This window comes from Rhinolophus sinicus, linkage group LG13, assembly GCF_036562045.2.
Source record: "Rhinolophus sinicus isolate RSC01 linkage group LG13, ASM3656204v1, whole genome shotgun sequence".
NCBI classification, from domain to species: Eukaryota; Metazoa; Chordata; class Mammalia; order Chiroptera; family Rhinolophidae; genus Rhinolophus; species Rhinolophus sinicus.
Genome location: NC_133762.1, coordinates 35,647,553 through 35,662,626, shown reverse-complemented (window position 1 = coordinate 35,662,626; position 15,074 = coordinate 35,647,553). Strand labels below are relative to the sequence as shown.

General features: G+C 51.6%; 1 protein-coding gene across 1 annotated transcript in view; it reads left to right on the top strand.

Annotated features, from left to right (window-relative positions):
- DLGAP4 (DLG associated protein 4) overlaps window positions 1-15,074 on the top strand; it is a 234,063-nt gene that overhangs the window by 417 nt on the left and 218,572 nt on the right. The window contains exon 2 of the mRNA XM_074317780.1: window positions 3,208-3,292. The gene's annotated coding sequence lies outside the window, so the exon portion shown is untranslated. The remainder of the gene's footprint in view (window positions 1-3,207; window positions 3,293-15,074) is intronic.

Here is a 15,074-nt window from a genome sequence, read left to right as displayed (position 1 = left end):
CACATCTGCCCCCAGAGCTCCAGGAGACCCTGCCCAACCTCTGCAGTCTAGAGGAGGCAAGCAGCCCGCATTGCCCGTTACCAGTGGGGCTTCCGAGACAGGCACACCTGGCACTGAGGCCGTGGACCTGTGTGATAACCGGAAGTTTCTCCCTGTGTGCATTTGCTATTCTTTTCCTCCCCGAAACCCACTCATCAGAACTACCTGGGGAGCTTGTTAAAAGTGCAGATTCCGAAAGAACGAAGCCCTGATCCGTGCTACACCATCAAGAACCTTGAAGACACTGTGCCGAGTGAAAGAAGACAGACATAAAAGGACACGTTATATGATTCCATTCGTATGAATTGTCCAGAATAGGCGAGTCAGACAGATTAGTGGTTGCCAGGGAACGGGAGGGTGGGGAATGGGGAGTGACTGCTCCTGGGTACGGGGTTTCTTTTTGGGGTGATGCAAGGTTCTGGAATTAGTGATAATGGTTGCACAGCTTTATGAATATACTAAAGACCAGTAAAAGTATACACTTTAAAACGGTGAATTTTACGGTGCACAAATTACATCAATAAGAATTTTTAAAAGTGCAGATTCCCAAGTCCCACCCTGCAGGGAGTGAGAGGTAGTAAACCTGGATATGGCCTGGGTTCTGAGGCACCGTCAGTTTTGAGTAACTACCTAGAAGTGACAACGTTGCAATTGAGTGCTCAGAGCTCCACTGGGACAGGATTTGTCTCCCACTGGCATTGTTAGGGCAGCACCTGGAAGTTGGGTCATGTGACCTTTTCTCCAAGCTTGTTTATCTTAGGTTTACACAGACCACTCCCCATCAGTACCACCATACACACAAAAGGGTTAAGGAAAAGCAGTAGTTCTGTTAAGTAATCCTCACAACAATATGTGGTAAGTACTATTACCCCATCCAACCAATGTGAGAATGGGCTCGGAGCTTCTGTCATTTTTGCCAGGGTCCCACAGCTGGTAAGGCCTGAGGATAAGAGCCAAACCCAAGTGCGGTGGCGTCCATAGCCCACGCCCAGCCACTGCATGCCCTGCCATGCCTTACTCTTTCCTTGCCCTTGCATGGCCAAGACAGCCTTTCCCCATTCCTGCTTCCCCAGATCTAACTTTGGCCCTGTTGACAGCCAGCTGTGTGACCTGGGGCAAGCCACTTACCTTCTCTGGGCCTCAGTCTGCTTCTGTATAAAATGGGGTTTCTGATACAGATTCTCCAGGCTCCCTCAGGTATTTCAAAATGGACCCTTGTGTTATGTGAAATGTTTTCAAAGGGAAACTCCATTTACACTGGATAGTATGTCTGGGCTGACAAAAAAACAATAGGGCTCTTCATTGGGGCTGAAGTGACATCAACCCCGTGTCTTCTGCTTGTCCCAGCTGGCAGTCCTCTATGTGTCTTTGATGAATAAAAAATGTGAAAACAAATTAATTATTACTTAATACTTGCAGTAGTTTGGGAAGGCAGAAACCTTCCAAACAGAACCAGGGGCGCTGCTGGTTTCTAAGCTCCCTTCCAGTTCTAACACATCTACAAGTGCAGGACCTGGCCTGATTTTTAAATCCCCTCAAATGCAGGCCTCCTGGGGTCTGGATCTTATTTGCGAGGCTGCTTTATCCTATTAACAGAATCAGCAGAGGTAGTGACTTTCCAACCCCTTCCGCTGTCCCCCTGACAAACCCTCGCTGCTCTGAGCCCCATCCTAATTTCTCACCACTTGAGCAGTGGAGGAGTTCCCCGCTGCTGATTGCCTCTTACCATCAGTAATTATTTTCCCAACGTCATCCCCTTGTAAATATTGAACATTCCCAGAGTGCTGTGACATGTTGGCCTCTCCGACTAATCAGACGTTGGCTTGACCAAGATGTTGCCCCCCGCTGAGATGGGGGCTGGGAATGCAGTGTGTGCCATGGGCAGGGCCATCACTGAGTCCCGTCCTCAGGATGGGAGCTCAACTGAGCCACCTGCTAATCCCGGGGGCCGTGTGGTCCTGGAATTCCAAACAATCCTCTTTAGTCCCCTGCTAACCACAGACGGCGCTTCCTCACCTTGGAGTTTACCACATCTGGCCCAAGCAGGCTTTGTTTTCATTAAAACCCTTCTAGACTTCTAGCTCCAGGGTATCTGAGGATTGATTCTCCCCCCTAATCCTGGACTCCTGCTGTGGACTGGCCTCCCTGCTGAAGTGGGGGAGTGTCCCGCGCCTCCCCCACCCACCAGGCCTTCTGTCCTGTGTCCTGGAGCTGGTGCTCACCTCGGTGGACTCACTAGATTTCTCTGGAAAACGGGGATCCTGAGGGTTGTCAGGCTGTCAGTTAAAATGCTTGGAGGGAGGGATGTAGGAGAAGCAGAGGCCCCTCAGTGGAGTAGTCCAATGGCAGATGGCCTGTGCGAAAGCAACTCCGCAGGTCTCTCTCCCTTGGATCTTTGTTTGCTTCTTCCCTCCCCACACTGCTCCATTTTCCCTCTGTCGACCTCCAAACATTTTTACCTGCCTCAAGTCTGGGCACTTTCAGGGAGCTGCTGACAGATGGAGTTACATCTTGAGGAAAGGGAGCTGCCAAGTGAGAAGCAGTTGGAGAAAAATCCAGAAACTTCACCAAAGAGCTGAGAGGCTGAGAGAGCTGGAAAAGATGGGGGGGGGGGGGGGGTCTCTGCATCCTTCAGTGTAGAGTTAGGACTTACGGGGTAAGTTACAGGGAGGCAGACGTCGGCTCCGTTCCTTCTTCACCCAACCTGCCCCCATGAGCTTACATTCTAGTAGGGGGAGGCAGACAATAAGCATAATAAGTAGCTTATAGAGTGTGTTAGTTATGAGAAACGTTCTGGAAAAAAATAGAGCAGGATAAGGGAAACTGAGAGTCTGGCAGGGTGAGAGGAGCAAAGATTTGAAGGAATTTGAGCGAGTGAGCCATGTGGAGGTCTGGGGGAAGAATGTTCCAGGCAGAATGAACAGTGGGAGCAAAGGCCCTGGGACAGGAGCATGTCTGGTGTGATGGAGGAGCCTCAGGGGTCAGTGTGCTGAGAGTGGCGTGATTAAAGGGGAGAATGACAGGAGAGGAAATATGGAAGTTACAGAGGAGGCATCAGATTGTCCAGGGAAGGCTATTGTAAGAACGGTGCATTGTACTCAGTGAAATGCGGACCCATTAGAGGGTTTTCAGTAGAAGAGTGATGTGCTCTGACTTTTGTTTTAACAGGATCACAAGCTGCTGTGTTGGATATCGACTGCACGAGCCAGGTGGAAGCAGGGAGGCCACTAAGGAGGCTGATGCAATGATCCAGGTGAGAGCAGACGGTGATTCAGATCAGAGTGGTGTCAGGTGTGCACACTATTCGTGATTCAGATAAGGATGGACTGGGTAGCTTTCTAGCCTGATAACCCCTACTTCTCTTACGTCTCAGAATAGTGACTTGTTGTGGTCCTCCACACTCAGGAGTCCCCTCTCTACTGTTCCATCCTGGGATCTGTTAGCCCTTCCTGTCCCCAAATGTCCATGGTACATTTGGGTAAGGGGGGGCAATGATGAAGTATGGGGGAGGGCTGCACAAGAACCTGGGCGGGGAGCGGGGGGGAGCGGGGGACTTGTGAGGGCCTATAAGATGTGGAGGGTGAGTCAGAGGCCCCCTGATAGGCTGTGGTCACACCGCCAGCACCCATGTGGGTTGTCTTGCTGCCGATGGGAACGAGGAGGGTTCCACTTGATGTTCAGTTCTCATGATTAACAGAGTTGAGGCATGTGAAGCACCTGTTGGTATTATACTAATTTGTCCCGACCAAGAATCATTCATGCACCCGCTTCCACTGTGGAATTTTCTTGGACTCTGAGGTGATTAATCTGAGCTAGCACATAGTAGGGCCTCTCTCCTCGCTGCTGGGCACTGTGTGGTCCTTCCCTTCCCTTATTCGGGTGGAGTACGAGGTCTTCAGGGAAGGCATCATTCCTCATCGTATAAATGAGGAAATGAAAGCTCGGAACGGCCAGGCACAGGCTAGCGTGCCTCAGAATTCCAGCCCACCCGTCTGCGTCCAGCACTGCCCCGCCCCCACGCGGCACTCCCTAACCAGGACAGTTACATAATCTGTGATAATTACCAGTGGATCCAAGCCTGCCAGCTGACAACTGGCAATGTCAACCACTTACAGGGGTGAAGGTGGGCAGGCCGCACTTGGCCTTTTGGTTTATGACAACTTGCTCATGTTTCTGCCCAGACCCTTTGTGTCCAGATCTGCCCTGTGAGCACCCTGGACCGACCTGGCTCGGGTGAGGTGGCACCTGGTGTCGGAGGAGGGGAAGCAGCACCTGGTCCAGAAGAGGCTGCTTCTGCTGTCCTGTGGACCACCACGGCCACTGACGGGCTGCCCCATCTGGGGTGTAACTGAACAGAGGCCTCTCCCACCCTGTCCAACCAGAATTACTGTTGAGTTTGCAAAGGCATCTGCTTTAGAGAAAGATTCTGCCAGATGTGGGGCCTCTGAGGGGCTGGTTTAGAGAACATGAGAGAACAGTATGTGGGGGTTTGGGGGATCTCCATGGTACATTTTAAATGAAGAAGGCTACACCATTGTTCATGTATCTCCTTTGCTCATTTTTCTGTTGGATCTTTGTGTGTTTTTTAAATACGCAGTTATCTTATCATAATATATCTTAATATTAGAAATATTTCCTCCAATCTGCCTTTTAATTTTATGATGTTTTGAAATATATGCTTTACTTTTTGTGTCAAATATGTTGAGTTTGTTCTTTTTCTTTTTTTAACTTTCTTTTTTATTTAAGAGTGTTTTTCTGGGACCCATCAGCTCCAAGTCAAGTAGTTGTTTCAATCTAGTTGTGGAGGGCACAGCTCACAGTGGCCCATGTGGGGATCGAACCAGCAACCTTGTGGTTAAGAGCACGGAGCTCTAACCAACTGAGCTATCCTGCTGCCCCCAAGTTTGTTCTTCTTGATTTGACTTATTCTCATTGCCTTTAATGCTTCAAAGTCCATTCCCGTATCAAGATGAAATATATACGAACCTATATTTTGATCTGGTTTTTCCCAGCGTGTTATGCTTTTTTATTTTCTATTTCGCCACAGTCAAAACCGTGTGTCCTTTGCCCCATTTGATCCATTCCCACTCCTACCTTTCACGTCTGTTCTCAATCTTTCCTCTCCAGGTTTTCAGTCCTGACACACCGTCTCATGCCTCCATCTTTGTCCTTTCCTCAGCCACCAAGGGCTTCTTTCTCACAAGCCTCCTGATCCCTGGCCTTTACAGCCAGAACCGTACACGTAGCTGGCCCTTGCTACCACAGTCTGGTGGTGCACAGTGCTTTTCCTGTTGCTTCTCAGGGGTTAGGATCATTTGCTCATGATTCTGCACCGCACTGCTCCGAGCACGGGGCCAAGTGCATAAATGCTTTCTTTTTTTAATTGGGAAATATTGGGGAACAGTGTGTTTTTCCAGGGCCCATCAGCTCCAAGTCATTGTCCTTCAATCTAGTTGTGGAGGGTGCAGCTCAGCTCCAAGTCCAGTCGACGTTTTCACTCTTTAGTGGCAGGGGGCGCAGCCTACCATCCCATGCGGAATTGAACCGGCAACCTTGTTGTTAAGAGCTCTTGGTCTAACCAACTGAGCCATCCGGCCATCCCCCGTAAATGCTTTCTTGATTGGAAGAGTCCACCTCCCTCTCTGAGAAGGCTCTGTCTCTGCACTAACACTCCTTGGAATGGCACTGGTTGCTGTTATTGTCGACTGCACAACTCATTTCTGTTCACTTCTCTCCTGCTGTCAGGCCCCCTTTGCTGAGGAAGATTTCTTCTACTCCATGCCATCCTTAGTAGAAGTGCCAATGACAGTCCCTCACCCCATCCTTCCAACCACATGGACAGACACACAACTCCTGCTAGGCCCCTGGGCATCTTCCCTGGAATGCTGCTTCTAGAAGATGCAGAAGGATACCACCTGCTTTTGGAGTTATGGTGCTAGAGGACTCTCATTTGGACCTAATAGGCTCATCATCCCCATAAAAAAAAAAAAATCCCTGTGCCAGAAATGACGATGAAGGAAACACAGAAGGAAGCGCAGCTAAGAAATGAGAGTGAGAGACAGCCAACCTCATGGGAGCACCTACCTACAGCCCTACCTACAGCCCATAATCCCAGGCTTCCTCCTACACGAGCCAATATAGTACTTTTTTAGATTTTATTTTATTGTGTTAAGAACATTTAACATGAGATCTAGCCTCTCAGCAGATTTTTAAGTACAATACAGTAGTGTTGACTATTGGTACAGTGTTATACATCAGTTCTCTAGAACTTACTCCTCTTGCTTAACTGAAATTCGTCCGTTGATTAGTAACTCCTCATTTTCCCTTCTCCTAGCCCCTGGCAACTACCATTCCATTCTTTGATTCCATGACTCTGACTAGTTTAGCCATATTATACTATTCACAATCGTCAAGATGTGGAAACCACCAAACTATCCATCGACAGATGACTGGATAAAGAAAACGTGGTCTATCCTACAATGGCACATTATTCATCTTTAAAAAGGAAGGAAATTCTGCAATATGTGACAACATGGATGAACCTTGAGGACATTATGCTGAGTGAAATAAGCCAGACACAGAAAGACAAATACAGTGCCTTTTCCTTTAAGCGCTTTTGCCACAGGTTTCCGCCCTTGCAGCGAAAAGATGCCTGATTAATTCACTCCCCCCAATATGAGACTTTGGCCTTCATCACCTGCCCACCTTCAAAACTCCTAAGATGTCAGAGTTCAAAGGAGACCTAGAGACCCCAGGCTCATCCAGCAGTTAGTGCAACCGAGATCCCCGGAGGGTAAAAGAACCCATCTAAAGTCACATGATGAGTTGTTTGATGCCCAAAGAGGGGAAAAAGCTTGCACTCACTGGCCAGCAGCCTGGACAGTGCCATGGGCCTTAGTGATGGCACTGGAGCGCTAAGAGGCTATTGATCTGTTGTTTCTGGATGCATCACCCAGATGGGATTGCCGCTGTCCCCCAAGAGTGTGTGCAGCCACGGGAGAGCTCCAGGATGGGCCAGAGCCAGGTGGGGAGGGCATCGAGCGCCGCTGCTACAGCTGCTCCTGACTTCTTTGCCTCTGTCAGGAGAGGGGTGATGGGGGTGTGGGGACAGAGCCCCAGAAAGTAGTTTACAGGCTCTTGGCCTCACGTGGAAGGGTGCTGGCTCGGGTGGTGAATGGCCGTCGGCTGTGGCTGGTTAGCCGATTGGCCGCTGGTATAACTGCTGCGGCTACGAAGGATTGCCGAGGAGCCGAGCAGAGCCGAGCAGAGCCGAAGAGAGCGGAAGAGGAGGGCCGAGGAGAGCGGAAGAGGAGAGCCGAGAGAGAGGAACAGAGGAGAGAGTGGAGAAGAGTCGTCGGTCGGTCGGTTGGCGGAAAAGCGGACGGCAGGTCGGCGTCCGGTGGGCCCAGCCTCCAGTGAGACCATAGTGGTATGACTCCCCTACCTATGGCTCCGTGGGTGTTCCTTTTCGGCCTCGCCATATCCTGCGTTCTTGTGTGGGGAGCGGGAGCAGAGACCCCGCAGGCCACCCCACCTGAAAGATGGCACGGCGAGCAGGCCTCCGCACACGACAGGGGTCACGACCATGGCTGCCATTTACTGACGTCCCTCTATATGCCAGGCAGCAGGGTAAGCCATAGCAGTAGCTTTACAAACATTCGCTCTTTGAAATCTTGCAGCAACTCTATGAAGGTGGTACTGTGGGAATCCCCGTTTTACCAGTGAGGAGGCAGGCCCAGAGAAATCAGGAACTTTCCAGTGGTCACAGTGTAGTTGAGTCAATTGCTTTGACTAACTTTGGTGGCCTAACTCCAGAGCCTAAGGTTTTACCCCTTGCTTCAGGGGAGGCAAACTCGGATGCCAGAAGGGGTCAGGCAGGCCATGTGGCTGAGTGGACAGAGAGTATGTCTCTGTTTCCCAGTGCCCGCCCAGGGCGGCCAATTCAAGGCAGACTTGTCAGAGCTTCCAGTTTTCTAAGAGAAGCTGGAAATCTGGATTTCTATGTGAAACTTCTCTATTTTTAAATGTTGGCAACAAATTCAGACTTTAAAAAAAAAAAACCCCAAAAAGCAACACTGCAAGCCAACCAAACGCATATTTACAAGTCAGTGGATTGCAACTTTTCTGCTTCACTATATTCTCGTATGGCTGGAGGACGATGTTCTAATCCTCGGGGGTCTCTGCCCACCCCTGGCAGGAGAATTGACCCACCTGGATGAGTGACCGGATGTTGTTAGACTCAGCCCTGCCCCCGCACTCATTCATTCTCAAGTGTGTCTCAAAGCCAAGACACCAGAAGCGGGGGCAGTGTAGGGGTTGTGTGGAAGCCCCAAGAGAGCAGACAAGACTTATCCAATTTTGCAGGTGAGGAAACTGAGGCCATGTGATGGTCCATGTCCCACAGTAACTCAGTGAAGGAGCTGCTAGGCCTAGATCAGGGGGGGTCTTTCCTGAGCCACAGGTGTGGTGCTCTGCTCGCCGTATTACCCAGCTGATGGCCATTGGCTAGGAAGAGGAAACACCTGGGACATGCCAGAAAACCAGCCTTGCCCAATGATGATATTAGAGAAGTCATTGAAGCTCTCTGAGACTCAGTTTCCTTGCCTGTTAAATGGGGGCCATAACCACCTCTCAGATAAGAGTGAAGAGCAAACGAAATGAGAATGTGAAAGTGCCGGAAACATAGGTCAATGAAGCCTTTTTCTTCCCCTTCTATCCAGGACATGGGGGCCGGGGAGGTGGAGAAAAGACCTCTTCCATGCATATCACTTACAGTGCAGTCCTTCATGCCTTGACTCAGATTCTTTGCTCTTGTTCCCTCCACACTGAACACAAGCTCGGTCATCTGTCGGACTCCATTAGAGGAGAAGGGACTGGGGAGCGGGGGCGGGTGATGGCCGGGCTGTGTAATGGTGGTGATGGGTGAATTGATAGTGACACACTTTCCTTCTCAATGCTGTGCCCCAGGCAGCCTCTGCACACTGGGCAGAGCTAGCATGTGAGAGAAAACCTGTTTGTCTTTTTCAATCCACTTCAAGTGCCCTCATCTTAGAGCTGGGAGACACAGGCCCAGGGAGGGCAAAGGCTTTCTCTAAGGCCACCTAGCATGTTCGTGTCAGGGTTGGCATCCAAGCTGTCCCGTGTCCAGCCTGGAGTGCGTGCGGGCTCTGTGGGGCTGAGGCCGCTCGGTAGGGCAGGTGTCCCTTTGGCCTCATCTGCGCCTCGCTCAAGAGCTGCGTGCAGGGGCCTCCTTCCCCACCAAGAAGCCGTAGCTCTGCAAGAGTATTGGGAGTCTTGACCCCTTGGGAGACTGTCCCTTGGACAAGTCCTTGAGCTTTTGGGGGCTCAGTTCTCTCTTCTGTAAAATAGTGGTATTGGCTCTGCCCCAGACTCCTGTGAAACCCCAGTGCCCAGTCCCTGACGGGTAGGGGGCTGCGTGCTCCCCACCTCCAGGAGCAGGGGACTGAGCTGAAGATACTTGCGTCCCCCTCTGTGTGCTGCATCTGGATCCAGGGCCTGTGGGCCGGGTATGCTCTGCGTCACGATGACATGCCAGAGCTGAGTGTGTCCCCACTCCTGTCTGCTCCTCCCAGGGCAGGGGCTGGAGGTGGGGCTGGGAGTCAGGGGGCTGCACCTGCTGCATCTCTGCGTCACCAGCCCTCAGCCCTGGGCCTGGCACAGAGAAGGACAGTCAGTGAATGGATGGGTTGATGGATGAATAATATCCCCTCCGTGTGCCAAGCTTCTGGTACATGTCAACATTCATCCCGGTGGGGGGAGCCACAGCCAGCCCCCATCATCTCACTATGTGCGCACACCCTTCTCTCCAGGCTGTGCTTCCCAAATCTCCCCAGAGCCCAGCGCTGTCCCCAAGACCCTGACCCCAGCGCAGCCAAAGCAGCCACCCCCAAGCTTTCCTGAGGCATTAGCAGCCTTGCCCCACATCCTTGGCCTAGCAGGACGGGGGCTCTCGGCTCCCCAGCCCTGAGATTGGCTGCCAGTAGGATAATCATACCTTGGCCCCCCTGCGTCTGTTTAGCTTGGGTTCTTGACCCGTCACCTGGCCTCAGAAACAGCTTCTTGGCTGAGGGTTCCTACTTGGCTTTGTACTGATGACTCCACCCACCCTGCACCCGCCCCCACGGCAGGAATAATCGAAGTTGCGCCTCATGGACCCCAGAAGGCAGGTCTGACACTAGTTGGGTGAATCTATGAGGGGCAGCTCCAAAACCTCAGCATGAGGTACAACATGTAGTCAAAGCTGCTCAGAATGGAATGGGCTCTTTGGAAGTAGTGAGTTCACTATTCCCAGAGGTATGCAAGTAAAACCTAGGCAGTTTAAGGGGGCTAACACATCTACCAGGAAAGTAGCTTTACTCGGTGACTGTGAAGTTCCATTGCAGTTCTTAGACCACAAATTTCCTTGTTTCTAGGATTTTCTTCCCAAGCCATCCTCAAGACAGACAGGATTAGCAGACCTGATTGAGGGCAGAGGAAAGGGGAGTCCAGAGGCGAAAGGCGAGTTGTTCGTGAACATACAGCTGGGCTCAGGACCAGGGACCCTGGAGTCCAGCTGCCTTTTTGCAGAGGCTTCATTGGTCCTCTGTGGATCCAGGCCAAGGCTGATGCGAGACCCTAATCTGAGCTAAAAGGTTCCCACAATGGTGCTCAGGTGGTGTCTCCAGCCACCAGGTGGGGGCTTCGGATTCAAATTAGCAAGCTACAGGGATACCTGGGGCACAGCGTTTTAGGGGCCCGAAGCCATGGAACTCTGAAAGCCTGTATACCCCACCCTCCGAGGAGGGCAGGAGGGAGCAGGCATGGAACTCTCCCACACCCTGCTTCCCTCTCACACTCCTCTGTCTCTGTCACATGCTCCAGGACAGACACAGCAGCACACACATCCAAACCGCTCATCCATATCAGATGCGCACAGACGTCAGGCGCAGGGGACACCCACACAGAGACACAGAGACACAGAGGCATACCCTCCCGAGTCACACACACACCGACGTAAATGCAGGCGTGAACATGGTCCCACCCGCTTATAAAGCCCCTGCTCAGCCCCTCTGGCTGAGGACAGTGGGCAGAGTGGGATGTGTATGCTGGGTCCTAATTCAGGAAGTCTGGTTATATGGAAGCCATTTCCTGCCTGTCCCCACGTCTGACTCTGCCCCCTGGAGGTCAGCAGGGCTGGGTTCTGTAGAGAGGTGGCAGAGCAGTTCCGAGGGCTCAGCGTCAGCTAATCCGGGTTCAGGTTTTAGCTCTACCACCTTCTAGCCCTGTGACCTTAGCAAGTCATTGGACCTCTCTGGAGCCTCAGTTTCCTCATCTGGAAAGTGGGCGTAAACAGTAACACCTCTTAGATCCCATCATCTCTGAATTCCCCAGGCCTGGCCCATAGTGGGTGTTGAGTAAACGGAAACTGTTGCTATTGCCTTGGGACAGAGGCTCAGCTCACAAATGGTCTCACTCAGCTCACCGATTGCAGCCTGGCACACAGTGAGGCCACCACATTCGTGAGCTGTCATTTCCATGCCTGCTTCAGAAGGCTACCTGGGGTTTGAAGCCACATATCTCGCTTGCAAGGACCCAAGACTGCAAGTGTCTGTGGCCACGCTGGTGAAGACAGCCCCTAACCCTTCTGGTGAAGGCTGGGCTCAGCCTGGTGTTGGGGGTCTTTGATATTGAACAGTGAGCAGCCCCTCAGATAGAACCTGGACTAGAATCTTAGCAATTTAACACCATTACATTTTAGAACCATGGACTGCAAAATCCAGAGGCTCTTGTAAGCATATTTTAGACTCTCTAGGATCTCAAAGCACAAATCTCAGAATCTCGGAGTTATAAAGAGGCCTTGGAGACATTTGGTCCAACTGCTTCGCTCCCGAGACAGAATCCCAGAAGTATGGAGCCTCAGAGTGGGAAAAAGACATTGAGTCCATTCCAGCCCAATTTGACAGGAGATAAAACAGGCCCAGAGAGGGTGAGCAACTGATGCAAAGTTGCACAGCAGGTTTGTGGCAGTGTTGAAATTAGAACCCTGGTTCTGGTCTCATAAGCTTAGACTTGGCCCCTCTCTGGAGGCCTGGAAGAGATGAGGGAAGGCAGAGGGGGAAACATTTGGATCAAAGCGAGGATTTTCCAGAGAACATTTTAAAAAATCAAACCAAAAAGAATATTGGGAAAGGGTACTGGTTTCCCTTTATTTTCTGCCTTGTCTTCCTCTGGGCACTCATTCTCGGCAGCTCTCAGCCGGCCTCCAGCTCTGCTCACAAGCTGCTTCCAACCGCCCACAGGCTTCCTAAAATGGTCTCTGCAAGCTAATTCCAGAGGGTGAATGGCAGAGAGCAGGCCTGGGGTGGGGGATGGGGGGTAGGTGTAGGGGGTGCTTCCTTAGCTGGCGCAGGCGCAGGGAGTCTCCAGCTCAGAGCTGGCTGCCCCTAGTGCCAGCCCTGGTGCTTTGGCCCCTCCCTGCCCTGAGGAGAGTGTGGGGTCCATTTCCTACCACTCACTGCCTGACTTCTCAGAATAGATCTATTTGTCCTTATTAAACATGACTTTTTAAAAATGATGTAGTAATGCATAGTTATCGTAAAATAATCAGGAAAGTGTAAAGAAGAAAATTAAGATCACCTGTAATCAACTCCTCTAAATGAAACAACCATTCACATCTATACGTAGATCCTTCCAGAGTTTGGACCAAGCACAAAGGGTGGCTGACTTGGTACACGATATTCCAAAACCTGTCTTTTTCTTTTAATCATATGTTCACAAACGTCTCTCCCCATCAACAACTGTGCTTCTCTAACGTGATTTTTAGTGTCTGCATAGCACCCTACAGGCGACTCCACCGTACTTTATTCAGCCAATCCCTCCTGCGGAAAACTCTACTGTCTGTTTTCCCCTATGAAAAACAATGCATCATCTGTTCCTCTAAATCTTCGTGTGTATCCTAATTATTTCCTTAGGACAACTTCCTGGAATTGGAATTATTGGGCAAAGTGTTTACACTTAAAAATAATAATAATAAATGCAAAATTATAGCTCTTGCTATAAAACACCTAGGCTTTTTCATGTAAAAGTGTGTGTGTGTGTGTGTGTGAATATGCATACACATATAATGGGATTCCACTGTACATGCCGTTTTGTAAAATTTTGACCCTTTGTTCATGTCAGTAAATTTCCATAAACAGCATTACCTGTAGCAGCCGCACAGTATTTCCCTGTGTGTATGTACCTGGGCATAACCACCTCCTGTTGCTGGGGAACCGATTTCTGGTTTTGCTCAAGTCTGAACAGTTCTGTCATGAACACACTCGGAGAAGCGTCTTTGCTTCTTGTCCACATGTATCCTTAGGCCCGATAGTAGTGGAATTGCCGGGAGAAGGGGCTTCCTGGCGTTGATATCGCAGCATTTCCGACTGTAAGTCTAAACCCCAAGCTGGCAGTGAGGCTCGGCCACACTCCACTGGTGTCTATGGGAAGAACCCGCCGTCTGCAGACCAGGCAGGGAGCTTGCGCTGCATCTCCTGCTCTCCAGGCTGGTTGCTTCGAGAAAGCCCTTGGCCTTGAACGGGGCCTTTGCCCAGGAAGGCTCATCTGTGCTTCCAGCTCCTCCCAGGAAGCCAGGCTCAACACCAGGCTCACAGAGGCCCTGAGCTCATAAGCCAGTTTTGAGGCCTCTCCCAGCCGTCTTCCTGTATATCCTGGACAGGTCATGTGCCCTCTCTGTGCTTCCAAATCCCCGCTCTCCTGAGACCATGGCAGCTGGGGAGCAAAAGAGACAGGTTGCCCGAATCTTCCTTATCCTGAGGAAGGACACAGCCAAGATAGTGCCAGGACACTTGGTGCTTAGAAACTGGAGAGCGGGTGTGAGCCGCAGGCCTGAAGATGCACGAAGGCTAAAGGTCAGCCTGGACAGAGGAGAGAATGGGGGTGGCCCATACAGAAGGGAGGTGTCACCGCGTAACAGGTGCTCGGAACAGGAAGGGTGGGAGACCACACTGGAAAATGGGGAAGAACAAGCCCACGGAGGCAAGGGGAGGGTCTGCCCAGAGCTGCCTGGGGCTGGCGGCCAGGCCGGTTGAGACTGTCTTTTTTCATGGTGGGCCTCTCCGTCCTTCATGGCCCCGCTCTGTGTTCTGGGGTCTCTCTCAGTTCAGACTTGGGAGAAGAAACAGCCACCTGAGGAACAAGCAAGCGTAGAGCTCACCAGAAACAGAGGAAGAAGGGGGTGGAGAGAGAAGGACGGAGGAGAACGGAAGGGACAGGAGGCAGCCACTCCAGAGAGGAGGCCATGCCACCAGGGCTCTTGATGGGCCAGCACGAGGGTCTAAATGAAGACCCTCCCAGTGGTCATGCAGAAGGGGCTGAGTCAGACCTTCCAGCTGGGCGAGCAAGTTTTCAGGCAGCTACAAACCATCCCTCAGGGTGATACAGCCCTTTGCAGCTTTCCCGGTCCCCGCGCATTGCTGATCTCCAAGCTGGGCACCCTGAGCAGGCAGAGTTCAGCGGCGACCGGACTCTGAAAGGCGTGGCAGGTGCTCTGTACGAAGGGGAGGCCAAGATCTGACAGCAGCTGGAGATGAGGGTCTGTGTCAAGCTCAGGCATTTCTCGTTCTTTTAACTCTTGTTGCCCCCTGAAGTCCTGTTTGTTAATTGCTCTAGAGCACCATGGAGCCAGTCCATGCTGGGGGACGAGTTAGAACGTCAGAGCTGCCCAGTGAGGACAGTGAGATGGGGCAGCCCACTCTGTGGCACTGGCCAGGGAGACATTTCTTTGATCTGGGCTCTGCCCAGTGTCCCTGCCCCAACTAGGTCCCTTTCTGTGACTTGATTCAGGGAGAGTTCACCCCTCAGTGGCCTCTTTCCTCTATTTCTTTCTCCCACTCTGTGCTGGGGCTGTTGGGAGTAGTGGGTGGGCAGTGGTGTGCTTCCCTCCAAAACACCCACGCGTGCCCAAGCCTGATAGTGGGAGGCAGGGTGGGCAGTGACCTGTGAGCTTGTTGGCCACCCCTCTGTACCCAGGGGGG